Raw genomic sequence first — 6,000 nt, 5'->3', positions numbered from 1 at the left:
TTCCTTTTAACAGAGGCTAAAAATCAAAGCGAAAACGTACTGTCCTGGCGTTTCTGCCTCACACCGCTGCCCCATAGCTCATTCTCCCGACCCCTTGCCCCAGCCTCTCTGTACAGACCCCGCAGTGGTGAGGCTGCAGGAGGTGTGGTGTGGGTGGGGGCTTGTGGCTGTAGCTGCTTTCCCCAAGCCCTGAGCAGGCTACTCCGGGGTCTGAGCAGAGTGGAAAGTCGTCTAAGAAGCTGCTGTTTCACAAGATCTGGGCACAGAGCTGCCCCTCCCTTCCTCCCTGAAGTTTGCATGAAGTGCACGTTAGGCTGTAATTAGGGGATCTGGGAGGAGAACTTTGCTGGTGACGCTTTGCTTTTCTTCTGCTCTTGGTGAGAAAGTGCCTCCTTCTTCCCAGGACCAGGACCTCTGCCATCCAGCGCCACAAAGAGACATTCTGCGCATACACACACACACACACACACACACACACACACAGAGCGCGCGCGCGCACGCACACACACACACACACACACACACACACGCGAGCGCGCGCGCGCGCACACACACTTGCCCAGAGACAAACTTAAGGTGAGGAGAAAGAGCGCTAGCTTCACTTGATCTCCAGGCTCCAACCTCAGCAGGACTTGAGAGCATCTGAACTTCTGGATTTCAGGACAAGGTAAAACTTCCATAAAATTTTCACTCTTCCTCTCAAACATTAGTGCCTTGAAGATTTCAGAGAGCAATACATATTATGATGTATATATACATTAAAACAGATTTCCTTATTTTCTTTCATTTTCTTTTGAGTTTAACATGACACCTCAATTTTTTTTTTTAAAGACTCATATTGTCAGATGAAATACTGGATTGCAATAAAAAGCTCAGTCTAGATTGGGGTAAGGATTACCTCTACTATCCTGGCTTTTCCTCCTGTTACTATAAATCTGGTAGGCACGTGGTTTCCAAGCGGTGGCTTTTCCATCTGTGTTTCAACAAGCGTTTTCATAGCACCTGAGATGAAAAAAAAAAAAGAGAGAGTCTAGGTTGAAGGAAATGCTGAGGAATGGGAATGTCCATTCCAGATTTTAGAGTTTTGTTTTAGGGAATATATAGGTTTGTGTGGAAAAGAAAGTTACTGTAATCATAGGAAATACCTGTTAGATTGATAATCTTTGAGGTGTTACCAATTTTGGTCCCTGCTGCTCCAGTTAATTGTGAAATTAAGATCATAGAGTTATGACATGCTTCATATATTGAATGATTTGATAATTAATTTTAAGGTGCTGAAAAATATTTTAAGGTCATAGTTGTTAAGATTACTAATTAAAAGTTGCTTAAAGGATTTACGTGTTGAGACTGTTCACCACTCTAGGCAAATCTGAACACTTTGGGGCTTAAATGAAGTTGTTTTCTTCCCCTGAATTTGACTATTGTGTTCAAAATGAGATGGTTTATTATTTTGAAAATAAGTTATTTTATTTTCATTTATCACTGGAAAAACACACCGAGTGGCCAGTACATTTGGGAATTTTTAGGGTGGAAAGTGTTCCTGTACATGTTCCAACGTAATGTCGTAAAATCAAACATACTGGCTGGCATCTTGGAAGCTAACGGTTTTTAAGAAATAAAGCCTGTGAATTAATTTCTAAGTGAAACGTAATATTTATTCATTACAAATGTAGTTTCTGGTAATCATTCTATTTGGTTATTTCAGAGTACTACATTGCAGTAATTTTATACACACTTCCGTGACTTCAATATTTCAATGGAATCATAAAATGGGAACATTGTTCTATCGGAAATGTATCATAGTAGTTCTCTCTGAATAACTTTTAGTGTGATAATTCTTACATCAGTGTTTAACTTCAGTTTCATTTACTCCTACTAATAAAGAAGTTTTCAATTCCATTCAGTAAAATAGAATGTGTGCCAGAGGTCTATTGAGCATTTATTAGTCTTTAGTCATTTGGGGGCTATCTGTTCTCAATAATTTAATTGTTTAAGCTGATTGAATGATGTTACATTTTTGGTAACCTCTTCACAAAATTGGAAACAGCTTTTAAAATGGGAAAACTAGATAAGCAGAAGTAATTTTCCTTAAACTTAATTAAATAAGCGAGAGAAAACCAACAACCTCAAAAGATCGCTGGTCCCCAGGGAGAATGTACCCAGAGGCCAGTGTTCCAGAAGTGTCTTGGGGGTCTGAGCTTTCTATGAGAAACAAAAAAAAGAGAAGACCATCATGTTCTTATAAAGTGAGCCATTTATTTATCGTCAGCAGGCCCTGTCTCTCAGAGGAATGACTGACACTGTAATTTAGAAGTACTAAAGAGACTTTCACAGAGAAGAATCAATTCATTATATCCCTAGTGGTTTCACTTCCTCTTCCTTCCTTTGGGAGCAAGTAACACATCCAGGATAAATACATTTGGCAGAATATGCAGAAAGATACTTTATAAGTAGATGGTTTACCAAAGTCCTGCCTTTTAACATCTTGGTTGCAGAAGACTGGCATTTTCTGAAGTGTTGAAGAAGCCTTTAAATCTAAAGGTAGAACTGTACTTCGTTTCTGGAAAAATGAACACGAATCCTTTTTCAGGAAATAGCTCCCTTTTCCAGAAAACACTAGTGCTGGTTTTCTTTTCATTTCCTTTTGCTTGTTTCCCATGCATGTTTTATTTTCCAGATTACTTTTTTAAGATAATGGTATTCCACCAATTAAAATTCCAACAAAATGCAAAGCAAATTTGAAAATAACTTTTACATCAGAGTCTTCTGTTGCCTTTAGTTAATTTTCCAACATCCTGGATTCATTATTAGTAACCATGGTACTTGGTCTGTGTTATTTAATGTACTTAGTCTGTTATTTAAAGGTGACAAAATATTGTTGTAGGAAAATGGGGAGGGATGAAACCTGAATATACTTAGGATTTTAATCAATAGTGTTTAAGGAGAATTAGAGGAAAGAGCTGGTTAAACAAATATTAGGTGTAGAGTGGACGTGATAGCATAAATTAATAATGCAGCTCTTTATTTACACCATGAAAGGTAGGGTCTGTGATGGTTCAGTGTGTGAAGTACGGTCCCTGTGTGCCACCTAGTGGTTGAGTTGAAGAAGGCTTTCTCACCAGCCTCTCACTAAAAACTGAGACTTCCATTCTGTTGACATTGAACACTAACTGCATGGCAGACGTTGGGGTAGGTGCTCACAGTAGAAAATTCAGCAAGTGTCTTTTACATAATTTAAAAATCAAGGCACCATTTAACTGTTGATTAAATTCCCGGTGGTTGCATTTAAAATCAGTTTACTCTTTCCTGGGTAATTTACCATCAACTTTCTGCCTCCATGAGGATATAGTTTAATAACTGTGACTCGCTTCTAATAGAGAATGTGTTTTTTTTACAGAGATGTCATGACCTAGTTCAAGAAAGGATGGGGATACTTTGAATCTTGAATCACTGTTTCTCCTATGGAAATACACTTCTGTAAAGTTCAGTGTTGCTGAGAGTAAATGGGTAAATAATTACTAGCTTAAAAGGCTAGCACACAGATGCTCACACATATTACACGTTCTCTAGATATTTTTTCATTAAATGTAAAAAGATAGTGGTAAAATTTGTTTGGGGGTACTAGAGGTATTGCCCTCAAACACTAAAAATTAGCATGGAGAACAACTTCTTCAATATCTGTTGTTCATATGCAGTTTTGAAGCAGGAACACCGCTTTCATTAAATTGACATGATAGGAAAAAAATCCTAAAAAAGAACTATTAGAAGGAAAGCTGCTGTTTGAAAGAAGCATCAGGATGTCATAGATTAATCCATCAGAATATTGCACTGAGAATTTTGAAAAACTTTTCTCCAGGAGGTATGTGAATTATTATTCCAAGTGGCTTTTTGCAAGATCTATGACTTAATGGCAACAGTGTTCAGCACATCAGCATTAATCAAGACAAGTTCTGAAATTCACATTGGAAGGTTTCTCTTGGTAAGAAAAAAAAAAAAAAAGATTAATGTGTTACTTGCTGAGTGAGCTCCAGTGGTGTAATCCACAAATCAAGTTGGGTCTGCTGGTGTGGAATGGAAGCTTCCTAGTTAGGGGACTTTGGTTTTGTGTATGGCAGTGAGACCTACATGGGGAAAGAAGGAAAGCCTCTCATTAATGCCACAAAATTATAGCCTGAGTCGATCAGAGGCGGTGGCTGGAAACACTATCAATCATGTAAAAGAAAGCATATTATGTTAATTCTTATTTCCAGTAAGTTGTTAGCCACCAGAAACAAACCATTCTGTTAACAATTTCATCGGACCATCCTCATGATTTAGAACAAATCCCATACTTGTACTTCCAGGACCTAAAAGTCAGAGGCCATGAAAGTAGAACTTTAGACATGGATTGGAAATGTGTCATTCATGGTTTCAGATGGCTTAGTGATACTAGACAAGAACAAGTGTGTGAGCGAGAACCCGCCAAGCTCTCCAAAATGGTCTGCTGCTACTGGGTTCTCAGTGATATCGTACAGAGTGGGTCCACCTGATGGCCTCTCCCAGGGATGGGGACCCCGAGGGGGCTGCTGGTAGTGCAGTGTTCTTAGCCACATGCAGATCCAGCCAGGATTTGTTTAAAATAGCAAATGGTGCTGGACTATTTTGAGCTTCTATTCATTGTTTTATAGTTTAACAGGGGGGTGAGAGAGTGACGCCTGAGATGTGGGGATGGGGGGGGGCAATGCAAATAGCCTCCTGGCCTTCTAGCAAAACAAGGCAAAACAAAAACAAGCAAAACAAACTCGCAAAATTAAAGTCACAGAACGCTGACTACATACAGTTCAGGGATTGATTCTCACATTCGTAAGGGCAACAGAAATTTCCCCTTTTGTCCAACCCAGAGAGAACACAAATCACTTGATTTGTTCCTAAATTCCAATTATGATACTCCAGTTACATTTACTGTCTTAAATAAAATCCAATTAAGTTAAACAACATTCAAATTACTTTTATGGTAAATCTGGATTTTCCTAAACTTTCCCGAACGTTTCATGGATAATATCTTGGATCAGTCTCCACCTATACCCTGTGAATTTTTCTCATTTTGACTCTCTTACTACGATTTGGGGATCACCTCATTTGATCATTCATGCACTTATTTGTTCATTCAACAAAAATGTATTAAATCCTTGCTATTTGCCAGGCACTGTGCTAGCACTATGTGCTGGGACCCTCACTTTATACCATGAAAATTCATTCTAAAAAACTCAGAAAGTCAAAATTGACTGATAATGAATCTAAAACACTGCAAGATCCTGAGGTACATGGAGTAACAGAAACACGCAGAAAGTTCTAGCCTCATAGTTTTTGTATTAAGAGAATTTTGAGCATGCATCTTTAAAATCATGTTCCTTGTTTGCTATCTAGCTGAGTGGATAAGAACTTTGGTTTTTCGTTGTGTGGGCGCAGATGGGCCTGGGAGGGTGGCTCTGACACTGCAGACCTCCAGGAGGGCGAGGCTTCCAATAATCTGTCTGCTTGGATGGACAGGAAAAGCAAAAATTCATTTGCACACAGTTGCTGCCTGACAGTTTGCATCTAAAATTCAGATTGAACACAGAATGACTGAGTGCTTACCATTTGCACCAGACACCATGCTAGGTGTTGCAGAGTAATTGGCTCAAGGAGTTCACAAGCTGGTGGGGGAAGACAGATGGATGCACATCATGAATCACTAGTAAAATTTGCCACGTAGGTGAAGTTTGTCTTCATAGTCTCCTGGGTCTCTTTTCTTTGCCTTTATCCAAACTTTCCACCCTGCCTCTATCTCATAAAGTGAGACTCCTGCTCTCTACCCCCACCCCAGAGGATCTGATACTTCTCTGGTTTATTGATTTCTTGACTGACTGATTACACTTCAGTGTGAATGAGTTTCACTCATGCATTTACATTTCAAGCCTTTTATGTCTCTAAAGTAAATGTTTTGTTTTCTGTGAAAAGAATTTCAAACATTCAGGGGCC

General features: G+C 39.1%; 1 protein-coding gene across 2 annotated transcripts in view; it reads left to right on the top strand.

The window, feature by feature from the left end:
- Positions 1-570: 570 nt before the first annotated feature.
- Positions 571-6,000, top strand: part of HAPLN1 (hyaluronan and proteoglycan link protein 1) — a 76,420-nt gene continuing 70,990 nt past the window's right edge. For both annotated transcript variants that reach the window (XM_027604228.1, XM_027604224.1), the window contains exon 1: positions 571-667. The gene's annotated coding sequence lies outside the window, so the exon portion shown is untranslated. The remainder of the gene's footprint in view (positions 668-6,000) is intronic.

This window comes from Zalophus californianus, chromosome 5 (genome assembly GCF_009762305.2).
Source record: "Zalophus californianus isolate mZalCal1 chromosome 5, mZalCal1.pri.v2, whole genome shotgun sequence".
NCBI classification, from domain to species: domain Eukaryota; kingdom Metazoa; phylum Chordata; class Mammalia; order Carnivora; family Otariidae; genus Zalophus; species Zalophus californianus.
This window is presented reverse-complemented; position numbering and strand designations above follow the sequence as displayed.